Consider the following 15427-nt stretch of genomic DNA (forward strand, 5'->3'; position numbering starts at 1 on the left):
TTTAAATACATTTTTCTTTTTTAAAAAAGATTTTATTTATTTGTGAGTGAGAGAGAGTGCACAAGCAGGGGGAGTAGCAGGCAAAGGGAGAAGCAGGCTCCCTGCTGAGCAAGGAGCCTGATGTGGGACTTAGTCCCAGGACGCTAGGACCATGATCCCCACCAAAGGCCAGCACTTAACTGACTGAGCCACCCAGGCATGCCACATTTTTCTTACTTTAAAAAAAATTTAGCCTCTGCTTTTTAAGAGAACAATAACTTTTTAAAATTATTTGATCTTTCTTATTTTCCACACTTCTCTTAGATGTGTTTCTCTTTTTGGGGGGGTGCTTTTTAAAAAAGTATTTTAGGGGAACCTTGGTGGCTCAGTCAGTTAAGCATCTGCCTTCAGCTCAGGTCATGATCCCAGGGTCCTGGGATTGAGTCCCACATTGGGCTCCCATCCCAACAGGGAGCCTGCTTCTCCCTCTGCATCTCCTCACACTTGTGATCTCTCTCTTTCTGTGTTGTGTGTGTGTGTGTCTCAGATAAACATAAAATCTCTTTAAAAAATTATAAAAAGTATTTTTAAAGTGTGTCAAATAAATAAAGTCTTTTAAAATTTATCTAAAAAGTATTTTAAAAGTTTTTTTTTTAAATAGCAAAGCATCTAAGGTTGAAATATTTGAAAGTATTCATATATTAAAATGACTGTGTGTTGTGGGTATATATTTTGGGATTGAAAGTTATTTTTCTTCAGTTCTATGCAAGTGACATCCCATTAAGTGCTGCTCTTGATAGGAGTGATGTTTATTAATTCTTTTCCAGATCGATCTGCTCTTGTTTTTTTATCAGTGGAACTGCTCACTCTGCAAGTGTTGAGAATGGTTTTTTTGAGAATTTTTTTGTCTTTGAAGTTCTTACAGTTTTCTTATAATGTATTAAATATGTGCTTTTTAAGGAGACATGTTTTTTAAAAACTCTATTTTTCATCAATGTACCATGTCAAACTAAGTTATTTCATCTTTCTATAAAGCCTAGAAATCTATTCTTTTTTCCAGACATTTCATCTCCTTTTACTATTTCCCCCACTTCCTAGTGGGGGGTTGGTTAACAAGACGTCAGGATGTCCGCATTGATCCTCCATGTCTCACAGTTTTTCTTTTATGTTTCCTCTTGTTTAAACAAGAGTAAAAGGAGATGAAATGTCTGTAAGAACTTCAAAGACAAAAAAATTCTCAAAAAAACCATTATTAAAACTCAATATTTCTGCTTGATTCATTGGTTCCTTTTTTTTTTTTTTTTGCCTCAAATTACTAATATCCTTCTTTGGCTCTCTTTTTAAACCCTTTTACTGTGAATGAGCAGATATACGTAAGGAATATATAAAACATTAATGTACAGCCAGTGATTATCAACTAACACCCATGTAACTAGTACCTAGGTCAGGGAGTAGAACATCACCAATATCCCAGAGGCCTTCTTTGGGGCCCAGGGGGACCTAAAAACCTGGTCTTTAGGTATTGAGGATGCAAAGTTAAATAGGGAGTTGTAACCCCACTGTGTTTGTTGTATTGCAGGTGACAACCCTTATGAGACAGAAGAGGATATAGGGGAATGCCCAGCAACAGATCTACTTTAAAGCTCCAGTGCCTCTGAATGTCTGTGCCCCTCAACACCAATGATCGATGTCCCCAAAGACCCCTCCAATCCCTGCCTGTCTGTGATCCTACTCGCACTTCGCACCTGCGAAGGGCCTCATACATAGAAAGTACTCAATAAATGCTGAAAATTGATGTATGGTGACAATTTAATCCCCACACTGGATGGTCTATAGGCCCTGGTTTTCTCTGAGACTCCTCCCTACAGAGCATCCTTTCTAAGTAATTCCAAGGACCAAAAAATACCTATGTGTATTAGACATTTCTGGTGCCTTCTCTGTGACTCCCGGGCCTTTCCTCAGTCTCTGTATCTTCAGTTCCCTAGGAGCACATACCTTGGACCTGTAATGTGGATGTAGTTATTGCAGCTCCTGAGCCTGTCGGGCTTAGAGAGTGTTTGCTCTGCCCGGGTACTTCCCTAGCCTACAGCATGGGGTTGAGGACACAAGGATGGTTGGTGTCACCATGGGCCATGGGGTTGATTTACTTGGAACTATTCATCTCACTTTCTCCATCCTGCTGTGAATCTCCTTAGTTCACCCCCTTTTGTTTTACCCAGAATTCTGACCACTTCTGGACTCTGACCCCCAGGTTTCCTCTCCTCCTCCAGACAGCAGAAAAGATCCATTGTCCTGTTTTGCAGGAGTTTCCCATAGTAAAGTTAAGCCTTTAGTGACTTCATGTCTTCTTTTCTACTACGTCATACTGTACCCCATCCACTAGTCCTCCACCTTAAGTTTTCTTAATTCTATTTATTTATTTATTTAACTTTATCTTTACCTTTTTTTTTTTTACTTTATTTTTACTTTATTCCCCCCATATTTTTTCAGGGGTACCTGCAACCATCTTTGCAGATCCCAGCACGTTAGCTGGTTTACTGATGTCTGAATCTCAACTGTCAATTAATGTCATGTCTCCTGCAGGGTCTCTGGGGCTGGAGCAAAGTATGGGGATATGGATGAGTATCTGTTTCAGATGGAGAGTTTTTTGTTTTTTGTTTTTTTTTATTTATTTGACAGAGAAAGATCACAAGTAGGCAGAGAGGCAGGCAGAGAGAGAGAGAGAAGAGGGGAAGCAGACTCCCTGCCCAGCAGAGAGCCCAATTCGAGACTCAATCTCAGGACCCTGAGATCATGACCTGAGCTGAAAGCAGAGGCCTAACCCACTGAGCCACCCAGGTGCCCTCAGATGGAGAGTTTTAACATAAACTGCTCACCATTCTATTACACATGGCCTTGGTGGTAAACTGAAACTAGAAATTAAGAGGTACTATGAGGACGTGATACAGAAACCTAGAAGTTATAATATAAAATTATGCATAATGGGCAGCTTGAGGAGGATGCCACTTCCTGTTTCTTGCTTCCTCTCTGGCCCCATCCTAATGTGCTGGATGAGGGAGTTCTGGACATGGGGGCTGTGGGGATGTGGCCAGCTGCAGTATGGACCCTATGGGCCTTAACCATGGCTTGCCCTCATCACTCTCCTCTGCTGCTCTGGCCATCATTGGCTCCTCACTGGTTCCAGTGACAGTTCCTGCCTGGTTCTATGGAAGGGACCCTTACCTGGAGCACTGATTCTACACAGTGATCTTCAGATCTTGGACAATGCAGACTAACCCTTATTTCCCCTTTTCTGATTTTTTTAAAAAGGTTTTATTTATTTATTTATTTATTTATTTATTTATTTATTATATGACAGAGAGAGATCACAAGTAGGCAGAGAAGCAGGAAGAGAGAGAGAGAGGGAAGCAGGCTCCTTGCTGAGCAGAGAGCCTGATGCAGGACCCAGTCCCAGGACCCTGAGATCATGGCCTGAGCCGAAGGCAGAGGCTTAACACACTGAGCCAAGGTGCCCCCTTTTCTGATCTTTGATGGATGTTGAAATGTCATTTTGATGACATTTATGAGAACCTTGTCCCTCCAAAACCAGTCCAGACCACCAGGTACCATTGTCCCAATCACATGCACACCCTCATCTCCTTCTCTCTCTGGTGAGAATAGCAGTGCTTGCACGATGTCAGAGCCTTAAAGTCTTTCTCAGGGACTGGGCCCACATGGAAAACTTCCTAAGGTTTTCCTTAGGGATACGACCTTGGGATAAGGTCGTACTCCTGAGCTGGATTCTCCCAGAGGAGCAGCTCTGCACTTACCTAGGCTGTCTCTGCTCTGAACCAAAGGGGAGCTCAGCATCACCAAGGACATCATGAGGGCTGCCATCCCTGGGACCTCAGTGATCCTCAAGACCACCATCCTGGAGCCTGGGAAAGGATGGGGGCTGAGACACTTGCAGTAAGAGCAGCTCTCACTCAATGGGCCCCACCCCTAAGATGTATTAATATATTAATTTATATACTATATACTATAATATTAAAATACTAAAAATGAGCCTGGATTGCCTTCTATAGCCCTTGACTGTGGCCAGATTCTGAAAAAGGAACCAATAAGCAGGAATTGTTACTCCATAGAGAGTTACACCATAGAGAAGTATGGTGTAAAGCACATGATTCTTTAAGGTATACGATTCACTGAAGACAGTATAAGGAAAGGGATCCTCTTTCTGAGCAACTGTGAGTCATAAGGCTTGATTTTTTAATATACTTTCTGCCCTAGGAACAAATCTCAAGGAATATCATTCCCACTCCATGGTGGAATGCCATCCGCCTTGCACGGACATGTTCTGAGACAGAGCAAACTCTCAAAAGTGTGTTGAAGATCTAGGGGGATTAGACTCCCTACCTTTAAGCTCTGGGGTCCATCCTTTCTTTGCATTTCAATATTTTTTGTGGGGGGGCAGAATTTGTAAAAACCAAAGGATCCCTTGCTCACTTACAGGTGGTTCCTGATATGTATTCCTGATTTTTTTTTTTTTAACTCACTAGTTTCCTCTTGTGTTGAACAGAGGTTATTATGGAGCCTATGTCATTGGTTTATTGGGAAATCTAACTGGGATAATACTCTGTGAATCTCTTAAAACCAAGCCTTGCACATAGTAAGGAATCAAGAAATGTTCATTATTATACTGCAAAGCTAATTCAAAACAGAAAAACAGTTGAATAATTACAATACACAATTAATTTTAACAATATAAGTTCTATCATATTGTTAGTAAGTACCAAGGGCTTTTACTACAGTTCTAAATAAATTTATTTATTTAAAGATTTTATTTATTTATTTGACAGAGAGAGATCACAAGCAGGCAGAGAGGCAGGCAGAGAGAGGAGGAAGCAGGCTCTCTGCCGAGCAGAGAGCCCGATGCGGGGCTCGATCCCAGGACTCTGAGATCATGACCTGAGCCGAAGGCAGAGGCTTAACCCACTGAGCCACCCAGGCGCCACCAAATTTATTTATTTTTTAAAAAGATTGTTATTTATTTATTTGGCAGACAGAGATCACAGAAGGCAGAGCAGCAGGCAGAGAGAGAGGGGGAAGCAGGCTCCCCGCTGAGCAGAGAGCCCGATGTGGGGCTCGATCCCAGCATCCTGGGATCATGACCGGAGCCCAAGGCAGAGGCTTTAACCCACTGAGCCACCCAGGCGCCCATACATAAATTTATTTAAAAAAATAAAATTTATAAAGCAGAGTTAATTTTAGACTAAGTAGTAAAATATTAGAGAAATCTTGTATAAAGAAGATAAAAATTTTAAGAAGAAATAAAAATAGTAATTGAAGTGAAATAGTATTTTTTGCATTTTGATTCCATGTCTGGAAACATCAGAGTCCTCCAAGATTATCAAAGGAACGAAAGGGTAAAATATAACATGACTTAAAAATAAGCAAGTGGGTTCTTATATGGTACAAAAAATCAACATAAAATTATGAAGAAAATTATCCATTCACAAAAGTTACTACAGATAAAAAATAGTCTCGGATCAATTTCATAGATGTATTTCCAATTGATCCCATTAAAAGGAAGGTGATTATCATGTCTCCACTTTTGTTCTCTTCCTCTTATCCCTGAACCCCACATAGGTTAGGATTTTCTCAGCCATGTCGGTTCTCGCCTCTTTCCCAGGCACCGAGAAGTCCCTCCTGACGTTTTCTGGTTGGCTGAGCCCCGCTGAGCTGTTTCACTTCCACCCCTTCTCCTTCCACCAGAAAGGGAAGTAATAAGTACTGGATTCAGAGCTCCTCCATGCCCTACCCGGCCTCATTTTCCTCTCACCGCCTGGCTCACAGTGGCCACTGCAGAGGTACCTGGAATAGAAAAGGAAAAGAAAACACCTTGAATTATGAGGGTTAAATAGAGCAATGCGCGCACCTAACAGGTTATGGGAGTGACGGTGGATTCGCCATGCTCAGGGCCCTCACTTAATCATCCAGTCCCTTCTGCAGCCCCCAGCTATGCTTACTCTGGGCTCAGTAACCCTCAGTCTCCACCTCTCTCGGAAATGGGGGAAGCTGGTCCCACGCGGGGCATGATGGGAGGGGAGCAGCCGGAGAGGAGTGAGCAGCGGGAACCGACAAGGGGCGGGGACCGGGGGAGGCGAACGAGATGCAGAAGCGGCTGGAAAGGAGCTAAGGAGAGAGGAGGCACCACCTCAGCGTGTCAGAGTTCTTCTGAGCGCTCAGGATGTGCTCCAGGGGTAATAAGTAATCTATATTTTATGCAAAAAGGACCACTTAGACCTTACCTCGACTTTCAAAATAATTTCATACAAAACAGAAAACCCCAAATGACTTTGGATTGTAAAAAAAAAAATGTTTAAAAAAGAGAACTGCATCGACTGCTTTGAGCATTTTAACACTGTGTGAATTGCTGAGACAGGAGGCCTGGATGGTCTGATGACTACACACTTAAGGCATAAGCCTGTGTCTTCTATAACTTGTTGCATTAAAAAGGCTAAGCCTTGTTTGGTCAAAAACTATTCATCATGGTGTGCAAAGAAAAGGATTTATTTAAGTTTATTACATTATATTTCCAATTTTAAATTCTGATCTTAATTTGATTTCTTTTTTAAAAAGATTTATTTATTTTAGGGGTGGGGCAGAGGAAGGAGAGAGAGAATCCTTAAGCAGATATCCTTGCTAGCTGTGAGCCTGATGCAGGACTCTGTCCCAGGACCAAGACTGTGACCTGAGCCACAATAATAGTCAGATGTTCATTTAACTGAACCACCAGGCACCACTTAATTTGATTTTTTAATGGTAATGGTAAAATACGCTCTTCTTAAGTTATATATTGAATCAGTGCTGTGTGAATATAGGTCATATAACATGAAATTCGCTGTCTGCTCATCCTAGAATAACTAAGAATGGTTCCAGACCTACAGGGATAAAGGTAACAAACATAAATCACTATCTTTGTGCAGACAAAGATAGAGGGTGAATTCAGAGGAGGTCCATGTCCAAGCTGCCACCTTTCCCTAGAGTCAGGATATCTCCTTTATGGGGTTTCCTTCTTGCCTGTGTATACACAACAATGAACTTCTTCATGAACTCCTAGTCTTTTTACCAAAACCCTCAAACAAAAGCAATGGCAGAGATGGCTTGGGGAATATTCTTAAAACAGACAAGAACAATGGCTTTTTATTATTTATGGAACTCCAAAAGGGAACTTGGATACAGGCCCTGAGAGAAAGTGTGCATGGAATCAAAGAGAACAACTATAGAAGCTAGTTTCAGAGCAATTACTTGGCAGTAACATCCCATTGGGAGGCCGAAGTCTGTCCCAGAACCTGCCTCTGGGACTGAGGAAAGATAGAAAAATTCTTGTTCCAGGGCACATGCTTGTCTTCAGGTCAGATCAGGAGCCCTGTGGAGGGAACAGGAAAAATTATAGTTATCTCAGGTTGCTGACCTCTCTTTCTCTAAGTCTCAGGAAAGAAAACTTTGCTGAGAGACCGAGGCTTAGCCTGATGAAAAATAAGAGTTTCTCTGGGCTTCCTTCATCAACGGAGCGAAGTAACGTTCATTTTCCATACTTGCTAACGGGCTGAAGTTGAAAGAGAGGTTCAGGCCCGAGACCCTCTTCCCAGTAGAAGCTTCAGAGTCACGGTGCAATGAAAAGACTTTTTGCAACCCATCCCCAAAGAAAAACAAAGCCAGAGTATTAATTGGTTTTCAAGATCCTCATTATGTGAAAGTGAAAGGAGAAAAGGGGATGTAATTAGCCATTAAAAATATGTTAGTTAGGTAAACGTTCCCATCTCATTTCCATTGTCATGATCAGAAGCCTGAAGTAAGGCAGGGGCTGGTTGGACTCATCTGTTACTAACTGAACTCGGGCATGACCTGAGTATCTGCAGCCCCCATGTGTCCGGTTGGGATAAGATTCCAGCCTAGGGATTTCTCTCTCCCGCCAGGCCTTTCTGCTCCCTGACAATCTGATTCAGTGGGCTCCAGGAAAGCAAACCTCAGCCACTTCTCAGGTTTCCTTACTTTTCTTGATCCTCATGGGCACTAAGATACCCACTACAAGGAAGCTGAGCCCCAGCACAAAGCCCAAGATTCTAACCAGCATTTCTCTGGGAAGAATCAGTGTGCCGGGGCACCTGGGTGGCTCAGTGGGTTAAGCCTCTGCCATTGGCTCAGGTCATGATCCCAGGGGCCTGGGATCGAGTCCCACATTGGGCTCTCTGCTCGGCGGGGAGCCTGCTTCTCCTCATCTCTCTCTCTGTCTCTCTGCCTATTTGTGATCTCTCTCTCTGTCAAATAAATAAATAAAATCTTTAAAAAAAAGTTTAAAAAAAAAAAAAAGAATCAGTGTGCCTCTGGGAAACACAGACTAAGGGTCAGTCCCACCCTCCGCCTCAGGTACTGTCTGATTCTAGAATATCAATATGAAGGCTATGAGAGATACATATCTTGGAGAAAGGGGAAATTTAGAAAAGACCCCCAAGTTCTGGAAATTAGACTGTGACTTCAAAAAGGACACACATGCTAATTCTGGTAGCTGCCTCTCAAAATAACTAAGCTAAAAGACCGAGGCAGAGAACAGTTCCCATGTGTGAGGGTAATTCAGGAAGGTGTCTGAGTTTCCTACGTTTTCTGAGCCGAGCAGAGATTATGAATCCTTAGCATCCTATAGGTCAGAGTAGCCAAGCCTCTGCAGCCACAGCTCTGAACTATTCTCAGGGACTTCTCTAGGAAAAAGATGGGGATAGATATGACAACGGTGTACACACAAAGATGAGTGCACCCCAGAGCTAGAACATCCCCTGTTCTTCAGAATTTGGAGCCCACACGGTCATCAGGGAATAACTCCCTCCACTCCCCAGTGACAGGACCATCCAGGGGGTGCTCTGCTTGGCAGGCCCAGCCATCTCCCTGCTGAAGGGAGGGTCATTGCCAACATCACCAGGATCTGGAAGATCCAGTCTTTATTACAGATCAGGTTGGTGGACATACCCTAGCTGTTTTCCTCCTGTCCATTTAGGAACCAGTGGAGTTTAATGTGGCCTGGATAGAAATCTGTCACATGGTAGACAAGAAGGCTGAGGGGCTGTAGGGGTCCATTCTTCAAAGGGGAGGCGTTCATTTTAGACTTGACTAAGAATTGTAAAGAGAAAAAAAGCTAATGGTACATGAGATTATTACTTCTTAGACATTTTTGTTATAGAGTTGATTTCTAGATGTTTAAAATATAAATGATATAATTAGGCTAGTAGATATGGATGGTACTGAACAGATGGAAATAAACCTTCAAATGGAATATTCATGACCTTAAATTATATAATAAGGATTGAGAAGAATGGGAGAGAGACAAGGCGGCACTTTGTAGCACATTTAGCAGAAATTTTCACTGTAAGTCAGTGGATAATAGTCTTTGGAAAAAGAATATATAACCAGCTGTGAAACGACCTACATTTTCAATGTTTATCCTGATGAAAAGGATGAAAAACTTGCTCAAATAATTTCTTAAAATTAAATATACAGACAATAGCATTCTCTTGTTTTATGAATATAATAACTTTATTTTTTAATAAATGAAGGAAATTAAGCAAGTTTGATACAGCTTATTCTTTAAATAACTTAAATATTTTTTCTACAAAAATCTAAAATCTTCATATTTATAGTGATATTCCCAGTATTCTGAGCTCCTACATGCGTCATCAGTAAGCATACCAGCCCTTTAAGCTCCTCTTTTGCAATGTCTTCTCAGGTTCCTTGAAGAATCCCACAAATAATCAGGAGTTGTCTGTACCTCCTCATTTCTCTGCTTGATGTCCCTCTTCTCCTTCATCTTCTGTGCTGCTCATAGGTCAGTTTCCAAGGGCAGTTACTTGAGTATCTTCCATCAGTACCCTTCCTCCCTCCAGAGGGCAGAAAGTCCTCTACACAAAATTCAGAGCAATTTCCCAAATCAGAGCTTCTAGATCCTTAATAATTTAGTTTTTCCTTTTCTACGCACAAATATTCTAGGGTGCAGATGAGTCAGGTAAAGGTACAGTAACTACACCCATGACCATTGTTCCCTGTGATGTTTCTGCTTTGTGTGTACTGGGAGAGTGAGAAAATATCCCAACAAAACTAAACTGAATGGGCGTGCAAGCACTTCTTGCAGCTCCTCTCCCTGGCTCAGCACAGAGTGAGCAGCTGATAAAACCCAGCCCCCAGCTTCTCTGTGGAAGGAATTAGACTGCACATCCAGCACCCTGACTTTTCTAGCTGTTGACTGAGGACGTGGCTTCTAAAAGCCTGTCCATAGGAGAGGGGCTGGAATTTGCTAGTCTCCTGGGGACAACAGAGAATAAGTGAATCTTTGATTAGGATGATTGGTAAGGGTCTTCTCCTGTATGAGGCCAGTACATGAAGACCAGGAGAGATGGCTGTTTTGTCTAATGCACAGACACCAACACAGAGTCAAGGAAAATGAAGAAACAGGGAAATATGTTCCAAACAAAAGAACAATATGAATTTCTTGAAATCAATCCTAATGAAATAGAAATATGTAGTTTACTCAACAGAGAATTCAAAATAATGGTCATTAAGCTGCTCACTGAAGTTAGGAGATCTCAAATAAACAACCTAACTTTACACTTCAAGGAACTAGAAAAAGAACAGACTAAACGCCAAGTTAGTAGATAGAAAGAACTAATAAAACAGAAATAAATAAGACAGAGGATAAAGATAGAGGATATCAACAAAACTGAATATTGGTTTTTTGAAAAGATAAAAAAATTTGATAAACCCTTAACTAGGCTAAGAAAAAAGAAAGAAACCTGAAATAAATCTAATCAGAAATGAAAGAGGAGACATTAAATGGATGCCATGGAAATAAACAAGATCATTGAGAACTTTATGAGTAATTATATACCAACAAATTGGATAACCTAAAAGAAATGAAAAAGCTCCTAGAAACATATAACAAGATAGAATCAAGAAGAAATGGAAAGCCTGAACAGATGAATAATAAGACAATTGAAGGAGTAATAAAAAAAACCCCCAACAGAAAATCCCAGGACCAGATGGCTTAATGTGTGAATTCTATCAAACATTCAAAGAAGAATTAAAACCAATTCATCTAAAACTCTTCCAAAAAATACAGGGAACACTTCCAAATCATTTACGAGCCCAGCAATACCCTAATACCAAAGCCTGATAAAGATAATACAAGAAAAGAAAACCACAGACCAATATCCCTAATGAACTCAGATGTTAAAATACTCAATAGAACATTAGCAAACCAATTCAACAGCACATTAATACACCATGACCAAGTGGGATTTATCTGTGGGATGAAAAGATGGTTCAATAATGGCAAATCAATGTGACACAGCATATTAACAGAATGAAAGATAAACATGATAATCTCACAATAGATGAACAGACACAGAAAAAGCATTTGACAACATCTATATGGGACAAACATTATCAGCAAAATAGATGTAGAGGAACTCAACCTTAACACAATAAAGGCCATATATTAAAAGCCTACAGCTAACATCATAGTCAATAAAGAAAACCTGAAAGCTTTTCTTCTAAGATCTGATACAAGGCAAAGATACCCACTTTTGCCACTTTTATTCAACACAGTACTCGAAATCCTAGCTAAAGGAATTAGAAAAGAAAAAGATATGAAAGGCATCCAAAACAGAATGGAAGAAATAAATTTACCTCTGTTTTCAGATGACATGATCATATATGTAGAAATCTCCAAAGACTCAACAACAACAAAACTATTAGAAGTAATAAATGAATCTAGTAAAGTTGTAAGAAACAAAACCAATGTGTGAAAATCCGTGATGTTTCTTTACACTAACAATGAACTATCTGAAAAGAAAATTAAGGAAACAGTCTTAATCACATAGCAACAAACAGACCAAAATATTTAGGAATAAACTTAACCAAAGAGATGAAAAACCTGTCCACTGAAAATTGTAAAACACTGATGAAGAAAATCAAAGCAGACACAGATAAAAGAAAAGACCTTAATGTTCATGGATTGGAAGGATATTGTTAAAAGGTCCAGACTACCCAAGCTAATTTATGGATTCAGTGCAATTCCTGTCAAAATCCCAATGGAATTATTTACAGAAATAGAAAAAATAATCTTAATTACATAAAACACAGAAGACCCCAAATAGCCATAACAGTTTTGAGCAATAAAAACAATAAAGCGTCGCATTTCCTAGGTTTTTTTGCCCATAGAAAGTAGTTTATTGCTTTTAGAACAAAAGAAAATGCTTTCAGAACTTTTACTAGTGAAGAAAAACTGTGAGAACTTAACCTTTTCTAAAACATTATTTTGCCAGCTGATGACATAGGCATTTCAACACAGAATACTTTTCCCATTTGCAACTGTGGGGAGCTCAAGCTGTCCAGTTAATACAGCTAACTACTTAGAAGTGGGGCTTGCACTTGTGGCTGGTGTACTGTCAGGTCTGACCTCTTTGCCCTGACGCCTGTGGTGCTCCTCCTTCTCCGGCGCCCACTCACAGCTCTTCCTCACCATTCCACACCTCACAGTCCTGTACGGGACTCCATGCAGGAGACAGCTCTGAGTGGGTGGATGGAGAGGGCTGTCCACACCTAAGCTAATCCACACAGGGAAAAATGGTGATCCTCCCTGAGTTAGGTGACCTTGGATGCCCCTTCTACAACAGAAGTCCCCTCTTTTGGACACCATCTCCTCCCCCAGTGATATCCCCCAGGGCCAAAGAAATTGTTTAGTAGGACAGCAGGAGGTGAGAGGTCCTACTCCCTCACAGGCATCTTTGTGGTACGTGACTACCTGTTTAGGTGTGTTTGTTAGGTGTTGTCTATGGGGTAGGCAGGGGGCCAAGGTACTTTGAGGGCAACATAGCTCAGGATCAGCTCATGAGAGCCTGGCACTACCTAAAGAGAGCCAGAGGCCCCATGCTGCCACTTCAGACCCTAGTCTGGCTGGGGGTCAGCATGCCTGGTATAGACCAACTGGGGGCTCCCAGCAACTCTAGATGTCTGAGGCAGGAAAACAAGGCTGCCAGCTTGTGGCAGCCCTGACAATGACCCTCAAGGGCTGATCTTGGCCTCCAGCCCTGGCTAAGGAGAAAAGGGACCTCCCCAGCCCCACAGGAGAGAGGCCCTACCCAATTTCAAAATACATTACAAAGCAATCAAAACAGTATGGTACTGGTATAGAAACAGACATATAGGCAAATGGAACAGAATAGAGGGCCCAGAAATAAATCAGTGCATCTATGGTCAGTTGGTCTTCAAAAGAGTTTCAGAAACACGCAGTGGGGTAAGGAGAGTCTCTTCAATAAATATTGTTGGGAGCAGTGGGTCTCTATATACGGAAGAATGAAACTGGGCCCTTGTCTTGCACCATGTGCAAGAATCAACTCAAAATGGACTAAAGACTTCAATGTAAGACCTGAAACCATAAAATCCTAGAAGAAAACATAGGTGGAAACCTCCTTGACATACAAGGAGAGATGTCATCTTATACCTGTTAGGATGGCTATTATCAAAAGACAAAAGGTAAGTGTTGCTGAGGATGTGGAGAAAAGGCAATCTTTGTACACTGGTAGTGGGAATGTAAATTGGTACAGCCATTATGGAAAACAGTATAGAAAGTCCTCAAAAAATTAAAAATAAAACTATCATACATCCAGGAATCCCACTTCTGAATATATATCCATTGTATATATGTATGAATATATACAATATATGCAATATATTGTTTATATATTATACATAATACATATGCTAATTAGCTATATGCTAAGTAAAATATGCAAAGTAAAAAGACAGAAAGGCAAATACTGCATGATCTCACTTCCATGTGGAATCTACGATAGTTAAACTCACAGAGGCATAGAATAGAATGGTAGTAACGAGGGCTTAGGGAGAGGTATAAAAGGCAGCTATTGGTCAAAGGGTAGAAATTTTCAGTTATCCAAGATGAATAAATTCTGGAGACCTTAACATACAGCATGCTGATATAGTTAACAATACTGTATTGCACACTTGAAATTTATTGAGGGTAGATCTCAAATGTTGTCAACACATATACACACAAAGACTCTAGCTACCGTGGGAATTGGATCTGTTAATTAGCTTGATTGTGCAATCATTTCACAATGTATACATATAGCAAAACATCAAGCTGAACACCTAAAATATATATATTTTTTATATATATAATATATATATTATATATATATATATAATTCCTAGTTGTCAATTGTACCTCAATAAAATGGAAAAAAGAAACATTTTCTGGACCTGCCAACTCTTACCTGGCTATGTGGGGATCAGTAGGGAGCTAATTAAAAACACAGCTTTCCAGGCCTCGCCACTGATTCAGGATCTGAATCTCTGGGCAGTGATTCTGTAGAATCTGTGCTTTAGGGAAGATTTCTAGGAGGTTCTGGTGGGCAGGACGTGGGATCCAGTGGCCTAGAAGATCTCCTTAGGCTGGCATTCAGCATTCTGATAACCAGCACCTTATTACTGCTAGAGAAAATGATGCCATTCAGCAGAACTATGACCCCACAAAATCTTGTACAGGGCACCTCAAAAATTTACCATTCCTATGGCTTGTCTTTAGGCATTTCTCGCATCTAATTACCTAAGCAACTGGCCTTTTGAATGACGTCACTCTCTTAACTCCTATCCAATTTGTCCACCATCTAATTTTTAACAGACAACCTTGCCTCCCACTTTCCCAAGAGGAAACAAAAGATGTCACACACACAGCTTGTCCCTTCTCCCACCCTTCATCCTTTCCTTTGTCTCTGTGACTAGAGTCCTTGTTTTTGCTCACAGCTCTCTCCTCCACCCCTCACTGCTCTTCTCTTTCGATGTCAGGTTTGTGTACCCAGTCTCCTCCTCTGTACGAGCTGACAGAAAGGGGCCTTGACCAGTCCTCTTGACTCGGCACACAGCTCAGCTCTCTTCCTCCCTTTACACTCAGACTTCCTAAAAGAACCTACACTACTCTGTACCAGCGATGGGAAATCAAAGACAAATCAAACGCCATCTCAGCCCCCAACGATCTTAGGCTCCACACTCATCCCCACCCGCCCCCACTTTACTTCTCAGCCCGACCCGGTCTTGCTCCTGCCGCAGCCAGCCTGCTCTCCCCAAGGCTCCCCGATTTCCAAACCCACACTTCAACCTGACTTTCCTTCACCTACCGAAGTCATTGCTACTTTTGGTTTAGGTCACCCTCTTAACCTCAGTTTCTGGAACACGTGTCTGTCCATTTCTCCTAATACCTGCTCTTCATTTTCACATTTCCTTCCCAGGATCCCTGTTAGCCAACATCACAACTGTCCGGGGTCCTGAGATACAGTGCTTTGCTCTCTTCTCCAGGGGTGCGCTCTCCTAAATGGTCTCAGCGCCTTGTCGTGGGCTCCAG

General features: G+C 41.3%; 1 long non-coding RNA gene and 1 other non-coding gene across 2 annotated transcripts; both read right to left on the minus strand.

Annotated features, from left to right (window-relative positions):
* Positions 1–5507: 5507 nt before the first annotated feature.
* LOC131834266 (uncharacterized) lies at positions 5508–6082 on the minus strand. The gene is made up of 2 exons (XR_009354804.1): positions 5988–6082; positions 5508–5832 (listed from the first exon to the last, which is right to left on the minus strand). It is a non-coding gene; the product is annotated as an uncharacterized LOC131834266 (long non-coding RNA).
* A 6932-nt stretch (positions 6083–13014) lies between these two features.
* On the minus strand, positions 13015–13144 carry LOC131835000 (small Cajal body-specific RNA 20). Its single transcript, XR_009355081.1, has one exon. It is a non-coding gene; the product is annotated as a small Cajal body-specific RNA 20 (non-coding RNA).
* Between the last annotated feature and the right edge of the window lie 2283 nt (positions 13145–15427).

This window comes from Mustela lutreola, chromosome 6, assembly GCF_030435805.1.
Source record: "Mustela lutreola isolate mMusLut2 chromosome 6, mMusLut2.pri, whole genome shotgun sequence".
Classification (NCBI taxonomy): domain Eukaryota; kingdom Metazoa; phylum Chordata; class Mammalia; order Carnivora; family Mustelidae; genus Mustela; species Mustela lutreola.